Below are 15,571 nucleotides of genomic sequence, written 5' to 3' on the forward strand. Positions count from 1 at the left end.
GGTCAGCCTCGGCATTATGTAACATTCTAATTAATTTTGAAATGTGAAACTTAAAGTTGGCTACAATTTTTGTTATTAACTTTTATTGCTATCTAGTAATATAGCGGATCTACTGAGCTTTACCCCACTAATCAATCACCCTGTATATAAAAAATTATTTAATTACAAAAAATCATTACACACAAAAAACACACTCAACAATGATTAACAAGTAATGTTGTTTATGAGCTGGTAATTTAAAAAAAGACTCCATTACTGGACATCTTGGATATTAATGCACCCTATGTAACGCACAGCTGAATCTTATGTTTGTACGTCACAGTGTTGCCATGCCATTTCTTTCATAATTTAAATCAATGTTAAATGTACCTACAAGAATAATAGAATAAGAACGTTTACTTCTCCGTCATTATACTAGGTAGAATGACAAATGAGGTGTCAAATGAAAGCTTATAATCCAAGGATAGTACTAAAGGTGAGAAATTAGACCTAGATTGTCTGTCCCTCAAAAAATAAGCGTTATATTGGGGATTTTTAATGTCGATATTAAAAGTTGCACTATTTTTTTTCTATAAAACATTTTGATCTAAAACTTACCAGAAAACTTCTTTGTACTCTCTACTTTCAAATAAACGTGATTAGGAAGCTAAATTTTAAACTTCGTCAAACAACTTTTGCGATTAAACTTTGCAGTGCACAAATCCGCACCTTTTTTTTTGAAAAATTCATAACCTTTATCATGATAAGAATAAAAACTTGAATCAGGTACCTTTGTCTTCAGAAATGTTAGAGCTATATACTGTAAAAATTTCACAAAAAAGTTTTAAAATAGAACAGAGCTGTAGCGAGGTAAACGCAAAAAACGTGATTTCATTTTTTCTTATTTTTAGGTTAAAATTGCGATTTTGACAATGTTCCCCCACATAAAATTCAAAATAAACCTCATTTTCGTATTTAGCACCCTCGAAAAGAAAAAGTATGAATAAAATTAGCCATTCACCCCTCCGTGGTCAGTATCTCGAAAACTAAGCGCTTTTTTGAGGGTGTCCCGCTCGTGTATAATATCACAAAAAATTGTAACGTACGTAACGTAACGTAAATAGAGGATACGGCAACGGTGTTACAAGTGATGGTCGGATCCAATGCCAAAATCTACACAAACATATTAGGGTGCACTAATAGCCAAGATGTCCCAATTACTGCAGATGTTCAAAATATCAGCAGCACACGTCTTGGCAATATAATTAAAATAAAAGTTTTGTCTAACGTTATTCAACAGCTATATAATATTTTTGACCTAACCCCATTGAGAAGAAAATCTAATGAGGTCAGTGCAGGCGATCGTGCTGGCCATTTCATTGAACCTCGAGTTACCATCGTAAAGTAAATATATGTTCAGGGAACTTCAACAAGGCCATGAATCCCGAAGTTTGGCCTCAGAGAGCTGTTGTAAGCCGTTTTTTTACCACAAGAAAAAACAGATAGAAGAAGCTTAGTTTTTGATCCAGATATTACATTATTAAATATCCCAAGTGTTAGTCAGAAGACTGGTTTTAAATTGGATAAGTTAGAAGTATTCAATTCTCCTAATTTTGACACAGTTGGTAAAAATGCTTCAACTATCAATCAAAAAAGTTTTGGCTTACTTCATCAAAATATACAATGTGTATCAACAAGCATTGAAAAACTAGAGTTCTTCCTGCAGTGCGAAGGTCTACATAATGTATGTGTCTGTTTAACTGAGCACTGGAAATCTAAAGAACAACTAGAACTACACCATATAAATCGATTTTCTCTGGCTTCATCTTTCTGCCGTGATGAAGGGGAACATGGAGGGTCTTCAATCTATGTGAAAGAGGGTGTGGTTTGGAAGGAACGTTCTAATATATGTTCTCAATCTGAGAAATATAATTTTGAAGTGAGTGCTGTGGAAATAGACTATTGCCTTTTCAGTTGTGTTGTGTTGTGTATTTATCTGCCTGGACGTGGCTCTATTGATATTTTTATGTCAAAACTGGATCTAATACTTGATGTACTAGTCTCCGAAGGTAAGGCTATAATATTAACAGGTGACTTTAATATAGATTTCAAATCAAATTCACTAAGTAAGCAGAACTTGGTAAATGTTTTAGATTCTTATGGCTTAACCGTAACTGTGAATGATTATACAAGAGTAACTGCAACTAGTAAAACTCAAATTGATTATATTGCTACAAACGTAAATCACCAACAAAAAACAATGGTTGTGGAAGGTTTTATCTCTGATCATCGTGCGCAATTGTTCCAATGTAGCATTAACACAGACAATGATGCCTATATATTCATCCGTTCATATAGTGAAAGGAACATAAATCGTTTTGTTCAAACCCTTGAGTCAACAAATTGGTCAGAGGTATTTAATACAATTTCTGCTGAGAAAAAATCATTAGCTTTTTTAAATACTATCCAAAATTACTTTCGGTCCCATTTTCCACTACTTAAATGTAAACCTAAAAAATGTACACGTTCGAATTGGTTTACGCAGGAACTGTACAATTTAAGGGATCAGCTAAAACTTTTAGAAACGATCTGTCAGCAAAATAGTAATCTTAGGCCAGTCCATCATTTAGCAAAGAGAGAATATTCAATTAAATTAAAAGCAGCAAAAAGTAGTCACTTCATGAGACAGTTAAACGAATCATCAAATAAAATGAAATGTATTTGGCATTTAGTAAACTTGACAGTCGGGAAACAAAACAACTCAAAAATATATATATATACGGGGTATCATATCGGCTGACGCCGCATCCCCACACCTAACCGCCATCTATTTCTATCCTGGGCATCTTCCTCTTCCAAATCTCGGTGTTCCATGGCCTTCCTTATCGTGTCATTCCAGGATAGTCTTGGTCTTCCCCTTTTCTTCCTACCTGGGGGTTTCCATTTCAGGAGTTTCTTTGGCCATCGTTGGTCGTCCATTCTAAGTAAGTGACCGAACCATTTTAGGCTTCTCCTCTCGAGCCTGTCTACCGCTGTATCGTGTGCCTGCATCCTTCTTCTTATTTCTTCGTTACGTATTCTGTCCAATCGGGAGATTCCAGCACTTCTAATGTAGTCCATTTCCACAGCATTGATCCTTCTTCTGGACTCTGCTGTTAATGTCCAGACTTCGCTTCCATACATGAGTACCGATTCCACAAATGTCTTCCCTATTCTTAATTTTGTATTTCTGGATATATTTTTATCCCACCACACGGAATTCAAGCAACCTACTACCTTCCTACTTTGTTCAACTCGCCTTTGAATTTCTTTGTTGCCTAGGCCTTCTTTGGTTATTACAGCTCCCAGATATTTGAATTCTTCAACCTGTTTAATTGATGTATTCTCTGTTATTAGGATTTCAAATTGGGCGTCAGAATTCACGACTAGATATTCTGTTTTTTCTATATTTATATTTAAGCCCCATTTTTTGTAGGTTGAATACAGGCGAGTTAACATGAATTCCATGTCATACGAATCTTGTGCCAGTACTGCTTGATCGTCAGCAAAGTGGATGTTAAACAGGCAGTCATCTCCGATCATGATCCCCATTAGTCCACAACTTCTTTTCCATTCTTTTAAAGCGACTTCCAAGTATATGTTAAATAGCAACGGTGATAAGCTACACCCTTGCTTCAGTCCTTTTTCTATTTTTATTCCTTCAGATAGTTGTGTGCCAATCTTGACATATCCCACATTATCGCTGTACAATGATTTGATAATATGTATAATAGCCGGACTAACTTTCATTTCAACAAGGGCATGCCACAACTTGTTTCTCGGGACGGAGTCATATGCCTTTTCCAAGTCTATGAAGGCAATGTGGGTTTCTTCATTTACGCTCGTCCTTTTCTCTATAAGTTGTTGGATGACGAAAAGGTTGTCCACACATGATCGTCCCGCAGTAAAACCACTTTGATCTTCACTTATTCTCCCTCTTGTCTCTACGTCTAATCTGTTCTTTATTATTCTGCTAAATAGTCTACTAATAGTACTGTTAACACTAAGGCCTCTGTAATTAGACGGATTACTATGTTTCCCCTTTTTGTAGATGCTCGAAATGTAGGATATTTTCCATTCTCGAGGAAAATAATTAGTTGCAATACATCTATTCATTAACTTAGTTAAGCGTTCTATAAGCATTTTCCCTCCATATTTAATCATCTCTGTCATGATTCCTCCTGGGCCTGGAGCCCTGCCGTTTTTCATCGAATTAAGTGCTTTAACTAGTTCTGCCTCAGTTATTATAAGGCTATCTTCTTCTCTACGTTCAACCTGTGTCGCCTGCTTTATAAATTCTTGTCGATCTTCACTAAATAAGGCCTGATAGTATTCTTTCCAGTCTTGAGTTCGGATTGTGGATGGGCGTCTATCTGTTTTATTAGTTTTCATCGTTCGTAATAGTCTCCAGGCTTCTGTCGATTGGGTGCCACCTAATTTGCTTTCTACTTCAGCACACTTCCTAGACCACATTTCATTCTTGCATTTCTTTATTTCATTTCGAACTTGCCTTTGGATGGTTTTGTATTTTATTCGATTTTCTTGTGTACTATTTGATAGCCAAGTATTATAAAGCTTGTTCTTTTCTTTTATTTTATCTTCTATTTCAGGACACATCCAGAGCGGATTGTATTTCGTTTTACTTTTTTGTCCAAAGGCTTCATTGGCGGCTTGATGTAACGCTGTTAACAAACTATTATATTCTTCTTCTACGTCGTCCACCACTTCACGATTCTCCAGCTGCTGTTGAAGTCTATTTTCATATAGCTTTTTAGTAGTCTCGTCTCTAGTGAGGTGAATATTGTATTGTGGGATATTTATATCATTACTTTTTCCTTGAGCATTGCAAGGGTGTTGTTGCCTAAAGAAAGGAAAAACTATTTCTGACCGTACTAAAAGATGATCAGACCCGCAATTAGCCCCTCTTCTTACCACTGTGTCTTTGACCACTTCCTTCGATACTTGTCTAGTAATAACAAAGTCAATTATAGACTTCTGATTAAGTGATGGCCGTGTCCACGTATATTGATGTATACGCTTATGTGGGAAGAATGTATTGCTAACCTTTAAATTGTACTGCTTACATACATTTATTATTCGTTCACCATTATCATTGAATGCTGGGTCTCCATATTGTCCCACAACATCGTCGTTATCTCTTCTACCTACTCTCCCGTTAAAGTCTCCCGCTAGATATAAAGACTGTTCATTTTTTACAGTATCCAATTGGTCGCATAATTCCTGGAAGAAATCGTTTTTTACTTGTATTGAAGCGTCATCGGTAGGCGCGTATATTGAGAAGATTACAATTTGCCTTCCAAATTTCTGTAACACGATTCGTAAAATTCGTTCATTTACATGTTGTATGTCAATAATGTGCCGAAACAAAGTCTTCCTAATCAGAATGGCTACTCCAGCGCTTGCTCTTTCTGACTTGGGAACCCCTGACCAAATATGTACGTAATCTTCAAGATTTTGATTTCCTTGTCCCTTCTTTTTAGTTTCCGTTAGGCAAATGCAGTCCATCTTATATCGTTTCGCTTCAGTCAATAAACAACTCAAAAATACTTAGTGATAATAATAATAATAATTTAGCAGACAAATTTAACCACCATTTTGTTGAAATGGCTCCAAAGTTACTTGGCGCTTTGGATCCTACTAAAATAGGTGGGTTTACATCAGCATCAAAAAACCGTAATAGTTGTTCTATGTTTTTATATCCAACTAACCCACAGGAAATAACTAGTATAGTCGGAAGTTTTAAATCCAAACACAGTTGTGGTTTTGATCAGATTTCCCCTAAGTTATTAAAACAATGCATTCACGCTCTCGCAGATCCACTGACGGATATTTGTAATGCCTCTTTTCAACAAGGAATATTTCCTAGTATGTTTAAACTATCTATTGTAATCCCTTTATTCAAAAGTGGTGATAAAGATGACCTTAACAACTACCGTCCCATAAGTCTCTTATCTGTGTTTTCAAAGATAATTGAAACTCTGGTTTATACTAGAATAAACGCATTCCTAAAAAAGCATAGTGTCTTGCATAATTTTCAACATGGTTTTACATCTTCTAAGTCTACAACTACAGCTCTTGCAAATTTCGTCAGCTTAGTGTTGGATGCTTTGGACAGACGAGAGAAGGCATGTGGTTTATTTCTCGATTTGTCCAAGGCTTTTGATACTTTGGATCATAATTTGTTGCTGACAAAACTTGAGAGGATTGGTATTCGTGGTGTAGTTCTAAAATGGTTTACTTCCTACCTAGAAAATAGAAGATAAAAAGTAAACACATTGGATATCCATTATGGTGTCCATCAGGGTAGTGTATTGGGTCCTCTACTTTTTATAGTATATATTAATGATATAGCTTTGGTAACTAATTCACTGAGTAGAGTTAACATCATCAGTTATGCGGATGATACCCACATTCTAGTCACAGCAACATCCGATCAAAATTTGCAAAATAAAACTACACAGATACTATCCACCATCAACAGTTATTTCTTATCCAACAAACTAGTTTTAACTGAAGAGAAATCAAAGTATATGATTTTCACGTCAAATAATTTATTAAACCATCAAGCCACTATACAAGCAGCAATAGATAAAACAGACTGCACGAAGTTGCTGGGGGTCCTGTTAGACAGTATTTTTAAATGGTCAAACCACATTTCTAATTTAAAATCCAGATTAAGTAGCGCATGTTATGCATTGAGAATTCTTTCACGTCTCTTTAATACATCAATATTAAAAACAGTATACTTTGTCCATTTTTACTCAATAGCCAAATATGGCATTGAAGTCTGGGGTTGTACCTCTGAATTAGAGCAGATATTCGTACTTCAGAAAAGAGCTATTAGGATAATTTATAAAATGAAATTTAGAGATTCTTGTAGAGGCATCTTTAGACAAAACAATATTCTTACTGTTCCTGGTCTGTATATATTTTCGTGTGTAATGTATTTACATTGCAAAATTTATGAATTCAATAAATTTCAATTTAACCATGTTTACTCAACAAGATTAAGAGACAATCACTTTATGCTTCCACAACATCGTTCTGTTTTGTTGGAAGCTAGCACACATTATGCAGCCATAAGTTTCTTTAACAAATTGCCAATAGATATACGAATGAATTTACATCAGCCAAACTTTCGGAGGTGTGTACATCAATACATTTGTGAGTTATAGCCATATTCTAAAAATAACTTTTAAGTATGTTTTGTCATATTTATTAATTTATATACTTTGTATGTCTGTAACTTTGACTTGTCTCATACATGTACTTTGTACAATGTCGCATTTGATGAATAAATTTGACTTGACTTGACTTGACTACTATCCACCGACTTGGAAATATATGGTTAATATAGCCAGAAATTTGATAAGGGCTGCCTATCTTTTGTTGGAAGTCGCTATAGCATCTATTTACAAATTATTTCATATTAATTTGCCCCCTCGACAGTGAAGATTTGGTTTGATTCAGAGCACAAACGAGCTGTTTTACCAAAAGGTTGAAACCAAAGATGATACCAAAGGGTTGAAACATAATATGTATACAGGTGGTGGTGGTCTTAGAAATAAATCAAATCTTAACTGTCTTTATTTTACATTCATTCTTACTCACGTATTAAGTGTTAGGAATCGAAATTCGTTGACCTTCACCTAGATTATTTAACGTGTTTTGGATGATGCATATTATAGATCCCCATGTCTGTGCATTTTGAAACACCAAAACATAAAATGAGACAAACACCAGTAGGGAGAAGGTCAAAGGGAAGACCCAAACTTAGATACATGGAACAAGATCTGAAAACACTTGAGATTACCCACTGGAAGAACAAAGCAAGGAACAGAACAGAATGGCGGCAAATCCTAGAACAAGCCAGGACCCAAAAAGGGTTGTTGAGCTACTGATGATGATGATGATGTCTGTGCATTTATCAACGATCACAGAGTAAAATGGAAAGCTGCATCAATCATCATGAAAGAGAGAAGCACGAAAAAGACAAAAGTCAAAGAGTATTTCTCCTCCTACTTAAGAAGAAAATCTGCAAAGTTCAAATCAAAGCCTTCTTTCAGTGCGTCATAGTTTGTTGAATTTATTATCCTCTTTAATGCATTAAGCTGAACGCTAGTTGAAGGTGTCAGAAAAAAGGTACGTCCGTGATTATTATACATAGAACTCATAAAATTGTGTATTCGTTGACGGGTAGTTGCATACTTTCACAATGTCAACGGGTACAATGACAATTGTAATTCTATGTTAGTATTTTCCGACATTTTATAGCGTATTTTATATTTATTTATTTTTTCCCTAAAATAATTTAAATATTAATATTAATATTATATAAATATTTATATTTATATAAATACGGATATCTTCTTCTTCTTTCTCTATTTATATGCGTGTATACTTAAATATAAATATTCTGGCAACTGTCAGATTTAATGGCGTCAAAATTAATGACAGAAGACTGTGGTTTGAACTATAGCAAAATAATATAGCAACAATACCGGATTCATAGGAAGTCGGACACATACTATCTACAATTTTATACAAAATACATAAAATATGCAACACACTATACACAAATGTATAATCTACGTTAACACACATTACACAAATATAATATATACTCAGATCTTTTTTCAACCATAAGCATGCTGTTGTCTCCAAGATCGAGGCCAAGTAAGTTATTCAATTTTGAACAACCTAACCTCCTAATAGTAGAGGATACGATATAAAGTCGATCGGAACCGATCTGTTTATTGGATAAATCAGGCCATCGCGCCATACGAATCGTGAACAAACGCATAGTCTGTATGGTTTACTCACAGATTACTACGAACTACAACTAACTGGATGAATCACGCATCCCGAATCGCGAATACGTACATAGTCTGTAGCCAGCTTTATATTCGCGGACAAACACACGAATGGACAGATAGGAATGAAACCGGAGGTATATATTTGTTCTCGTCTTGCTAAAGCGCGTCGAATAATAATATCCTTGTACTTTTTCGGCGACTTGTCGACTTGTTCGGCGGAAGTCCGGGATCGGAAATCCGAGCTCAAATTTTTCACCTTTAATACTATCCTTGGGTTACAAGCTTTCATTCGACACGTAATTTGTGATTATCTGGTCTAATGATGGATAAGTTGTGTTTACAGACGGACGGACAGACATAAATAGGTAATTCAACGTTTTCACATTTTCTTAAACTGGGTGAAAACAATAGTAACCAGAAATTCGTTATAGCCGTATTAGAAAAGGTCAATCAGCAAATTAGTGATCATCATCATTCTCTTTGCCTTATCCCTATGCGGGGTCGGTTTCCCTAATTGCATTTCTCCACACAATTCTATCTTGAGTCATATTAATGTTAATCCCCTTTACCAACATGTCCTGCCTTATCGCCTCCCCCCAGGTCTTCTTTGGTCTTCCTCTCCTACTCCTTCCAGGAATCTGCACTTCAGCTATTTTTCGTATTGGGTGATTAACGTCTCGACGTTGAACATGACCAAACCATCTTAACCTATGCTCTCTCATTTTGGCATCAATTGGTGCCACACCTAGACTTCCCCTAATATACCCATTTCTAATTTTATCCTTCTTTGTCACTCCACTCATCCATCTAAGCATTTTCATTTCCGCCACATGCATTCGTTGTTCCTCTTTCTTTTTCACTGCCCAACATTCAGTTCCGTACATCATAGCCGGTCTTATGGCTGTTTTATAGAATTTTCCCTTCAGCTTCATTGGAATTTTTCTGTCACACAACACACCACTCGTTTCTTTCCACTTCATCCATCCAGCCCTATTTCTACTGCATGCATCTCCATCTATTTCTCCATTAGTCTGCAATACGGACCCTAGGTACTTAAAACTATTGCTTTTCACAATCATTTCACCATCCAAAAATACCATTTTATTTGTAGTAGCTCCATCTTTAAATGAACATTCCAAAGAATCTGTTTTTGTCCTACTAAGCTTTAAACCTTTTTCCTCCAGAGCTTGTCTCCACTGTTCCAGTTTTTGTTCTAAGTCTCTTTCACTATTTCCTACTAACACGACATCATCAGCATACATTAAGCACAATGGAATGTTACCCTGTAGTTTCGCTGTTATCTGCTCCAAAACTAATGAGAATAAATACGGACTAAGCACAGAGCCTTGGTGCAATCCTACTTTCACATGAAATTTATCAGTCTCTCCCACACCTGTCCTAACACTAGTCGTTACTACTTCATACATATCCCTCACAATCTTTACATATTCACCAGGGATTCCTTCCTTATTGAGTGCCCACCACAGAATCTCTCGAGGAACTCTATCATATGCTTTCTCAAGATCAATGAATACAATATGAGCGTTTGTTTCTTTACTCCTGTATTTTTTCATCAACTGCCTTATAATGAAAATTGCATCTGTTGTTGATCTACCCTGCATAAAGCCAAATTGATTCTCGGATATTTCGATCTCTTCACGTCTCCGTCTATCAATTACCCTTTCCCATATTTTCATGGTGTGGCTAGCTAAGCAGTTTTATAGCCCTGTAGTTTGTACATTGTTGTATATCTCCCTTGTTTTTGTAAACAGGTACTAGTATACTGCTTCTCTATTCGTCTGGCATTTGTCCGACTTCCATAATTCTATTAAATAGACCTGCTAGCCACCTTGTTCCTGTCTCTCCCAATGCTCTCCATACTTCCCCAGGAGTATCATCTGGTCATACCGCTTTTCATTTCTTTATTTTTTGAAGCGCTTGAGCCACTTCCTCGTTGGTTATTTTGGTGACCATTGCTGCTACTGTCTCCGTTGAATCTACAGGTTGTCTGTCAAATTCTTTATTTAATAAGCTGTCAAAGTACTTTCTCCATCTCTTTTTGACATCCCTTTCGTGAACTAGTATTTTATTATTTTCATCTCGGATACATCTAATCTGATTAAAATCTTTTGCTTTCTTTGCACTCTGTTTGGCTATTTTATATATCTTCGTTTCGCCTTCCCTGGTATCAAGTTGAACGTATAGGTTTGAATACGCTTCTGCTTTGGCTTTTGCTACTGCTACTTTCGCTTCCTTTTTCGCCACCATATAGTTTTGAAGATCTGTGTCGGATCTGGTTTCTTGCCACTTTTTATATAATTTTCTCTTCTCTTTTATTTTTCCTTGTACTTCGTTTGACCACCACCAAGTCTCTTTATCCTCAAACTTTTTTCCTGACGTTTTCTCAAGTATTTCAATAGAAGTCTCTCTAATACTACTGGCCATTTTCCACCAAATTGTATTAGGGCTTCCTTTCATGTTCCAACATATTTTTTCTACTATTCTTCTCCTGAATAGACCTTCTTTCTCATCTTTCAGCAGCCACCACTTGATTTTTTGTGGTCCTCTCCGATATTTTTGTTTAGTTTCGCTTTTTACTTCGATGTCCAGAACAAGCAGCTTATGTTGTTGGCTTACTGTCTCACTAACTATTACCCTGCAGTCCTTGCATTCAAGTATATCTTCTTTCCTTATCATGAAGTAGTCTATTTGGGATTGATGTTGTCCACTTTTGTAGGTAATAAGTTGAGTTTTCTCTCTTTTTAAAGAATGTGTTAACAATCGCCATATCCACTGCTGTTACTAATTCAATCATGTTATCTCCAGCTTCATTTCTAGTTCCAAAGCCTAATCCCCCATATATTGTTTCATATCCTGTCTTGGTTTGGCCCACATGTGCATTGAAATCACCTTCTATTATAACTTTCTCCTCTGCTGGAATATCACTCAGTACGTCTCCTAATTGATCATAGAAAGTTCTTCTTTCATTCTCACCCAGACCTGTTTGGGGAGCATACATACACACAACATTCAATGCCTCTTTATCAATTACAAATTTCACTGACATCATTCTATCACTCGTTCTTACAACTTCTACTACGTTATCTTTCATTTCACTATCGGCAATTATACCAACTCCATTTCTAGTGTTACTACTCCCTACATACCAAAATTTGTATCCTTCACCTAGTTCTTTCGCCCTTTGTCCTTTCCACCTAGTTTCTTGAATACAAGCAATTTGAACTCTTCTTCGTTTGAGCGCATCCACTAACTCCAGACTCTTACCTGTAAGGCTACCAAGATTCCACGACCCTATCCTGATTTTTCTAACCTGCAATGGTGTTCCCTCTGAGATAATCCTCACCCTGAAATCCGAACGGAGGCTCATTTTACTTCCGGCACATTTTACCTCAGGAGATGCCATCATTTCAGTATAAGTTTTTTATATCATTGGAGAAGGTCTTTTCATTATTATGGCCTGAAAAGATTTTGTTTGGATATTTGAGGCCTGAATGCCTTTTCTATCAGCACCATACCCTGCCCTGCACGTTTAGCCAATACACCACCAGTGCAACCAAAGTGCAGTATTACCCCACACCCGCCTGCATTTTTCTGTATAGGCCAGGATCCCTACTGTAAGGACTGCCCTATAAGCCAATGTATTGTTGCCCGTATCCCGCCACTAGGAGGCACGTACTTTATTCGGGATACAATCAGCAAATTAGTGATATAACTCGTATATATGTTACAGTTCAAGTTGATTATCCAGTTGGAGTTGACTCCAACTAGTTGGAGTCAACTCTAACGGCTGGTTTCAGTAAAAGTTGATTATAAATATAAAATGAAGATTTATATTCAACATTTACTAGTAAAAGTAGACTCCAACTAGGAAAAGTATACTCTTCCCAATGCCATTTAGTAAAAGTTGATTCTGATTCACACAAACAGCCGATTCTAGAAATTAAATGTTACTGAATATGTTCAAATTAGTCTAGGCTTTATCGTCGCCCCCGTTAGGTAAATTACTCCGATTCGATTTTTTTGCACAAACTTACTCAAAAAGAGGTCCTTATAACAAATCTACTGGGTGCCAGGCAGTACTTGATCGATAAATTGTTTAAACAATTTTTTTTAGACCAATTCACAAAAATAGTTTTTTCACTTCAAACAATTTTTTTTTAGATCATTTGGGTTATTCTGAGCAAAAAAAATATTTTGTGATTTTTCTCTAAAATTGATTGTTGTCGAGTTAACGCGATTTAAAATTTGAAAAATGCGAAAATGGCCATTTTCAAGGCTTAATAACTCGGTTAAAATCCATTATTATGAAAGTCAGAAAGTGACCAAATCAAAGTTTATAGCCCCCTCTACAAGATCCAGCAGAAATTGTTGTCACTATTTTATTACTAAACTTTATCTTTAATTATTAACAATGAGCGCCAAGTGCGTATTAGGCGGCCGTCAATGGTGAGTGCTAAAGAGATGCACCATTCCAGCCATCCAATGGTGAATCTCACTCGCACTCACATTGACGGCCGCCTCAATACACACTTAGCGCTCATTGTTGATAATTAAAAATAATATCTTATTAATGAAATAATGACAAAAATTTCTTCAGGATCTTATAGAGGTAGCTTTAATCTTTGATTTTTTTTAGTTTCTGACTTTCATAATATATAATATCGTATGGCATTTTGGCCTTTCGGACAGTTCCGGCGCCAATTACATCTTTAACCCTGTTTCAAGTAACTAGTGTCGATGTACACTAACCCAGGGGGACCGACTGCTTAAGGTGCTCTCCGAGGCACGGTGAGACGGCTCGTGTCATTATTGAAAATGAAAATGGTTTGTCTTTAGCAGGGCTGGAACCCACGTGCACTAGCGTATGAGGCCAGCGATTATGCCGTTACTCCACGGCCGCTCGCTCGACTTTCACAATAATTATCTTTAACCGAGTTATTAAACCCTGAAAATGGTTATTTTGGCGTTTTTCAAACTGTAAGTCGCTAATAACTCGACAACAGTCAATTTTAGAGAAAAATGGACCAACGAATCTAAAAAAAATTTGTACGAAGTGAAAAAACTATGTATTTTTGCGAATTTGTTTAAAATCATTGTTTATCGCCAAACTTCACTAAAATCATTCATTATTGTACTCATTTGCCCTCATTTTCGACAGTAAAGTAACACTTTGTTGTATTGAAAGAAGAATGTTACTTTACCTGCCGCGATAATTAATCAAATTAACCGAGATTGAATGTAAGTGGTCAATGGCAGCAATCGATTATTTATTTGAGTGAAATTAAAATTTATTTACTTTAATTATTAAAAATATTGTACAAAATTTATCTTATTATTAATAAAATTTATGTCAAAAAGTAAAATTCTGTAGTGTTTCGCAATTATATTCATACAAAATAAATCAAAACTTTTCAGATTTAGTAATTAGGTAGGTATACAATATTGATAACTATCGATTAAACATCAAAACCGGCCATCATGCAAAAGTCATCTGTCATTACTGTCATTACTGTCATACGAATTTTTTATTTTGTCTAAAATTAAAAAAATTTCCTCAAAGTTGTAAGTAAGTGTTAATGTTTTTTATGATTAACGATACAATTTTGTACGCACCACCTCAATACTCTTTATCGAACGCGTCTGTTCCTCTGCTCGTAATATCAGACTCGTTCGAAAAAGAGTCACTTTACTGACTGACTTTACTGAAATTGGTTAAACAATTTTTCGACCGCGGTACCGCGTGACACCCTGTGTATTTGTTATAAGGATTGTTATACGGATGTATTTCTTTGAGTAAGTTTGTGCAAAAAATCGAATCAGAATAATTTACCTAACGGGGGCGACGTTAAAGTACAGACTATACTAATAAGTAGTTGAAACGGTCAAAACAAAGAAACGCACACTCATCAAAAATGCACTTGAGATTCTCGTATAATCAACATTTACATAGATCCAGGAAGAGTCAACTCCAACTAGTAAAAGTTGATTTAAATTTTTAAAATCAACTTTTACTGCTCGTTTCAGTTGGAGTTGACTCTAACTGAGAATCAACTTGAACTGTAACATATACATAAAATTTATATCTGTCCTTTGAAATCTGAAATTTGCAAATGTGGTCATAAAAATTTTTTTAAAATTTCACGAAAATTAATAGTAATCTTCCAAAGTATGTTTATTTATATTCTTTATGAACTGATAAAAATGTAACTAGGCTTATGATCGACTGAAATGACCTTTAACAAAATTATAGCGTTTTTACACCTAAAAATATTGAAAAATAGGACAACAGAGAAAGTAAAATTGCATTGGTATTACCACAGATTCAGAGGTGTAACCAGGATGATCCTAAGGGGGGGGGGGGGGTTACGTCTACTTGAAGTTCTCTGGGGTTATGAAATAATAATGATGTTAAGCGTATAGAGCTCAAAGTACATCCAAAACGGGGGTTATAACCCCCAAAACCACCCCTAGTTACGCCTATGCACAGATTAATATAAGGTATTACGAAAGTAGCCCACCCCCACGAGATCTTCTTGAAGTTGAAACAGCTGGAATAAAGGTAGATGGAGTTCTCATTCTTAAGTTTTTAGTCTTCTCAAAAGACAAAATTTATGAGAATATAATATATCTAAAATTCAAAGAAATCACGAGAATTTTGTCATAAACGGAACCAATTTTGAAAAACTAGACAAATA

This window comes from Diabrotica virgifera, chromosome 5, assembly GCF_917563875.1.
Source record: "Diabrotica virgifera virgifera chromosome 5, PGI_DIABVI_V3a".
Taxonomy (NCBI): domain Eukaryota; kingdom Metazoa; phylum Arthropoda; class Insecta; order Coleoptera; family Chrysomelidae; genus Diabrotica; species Diabrotica virgifera.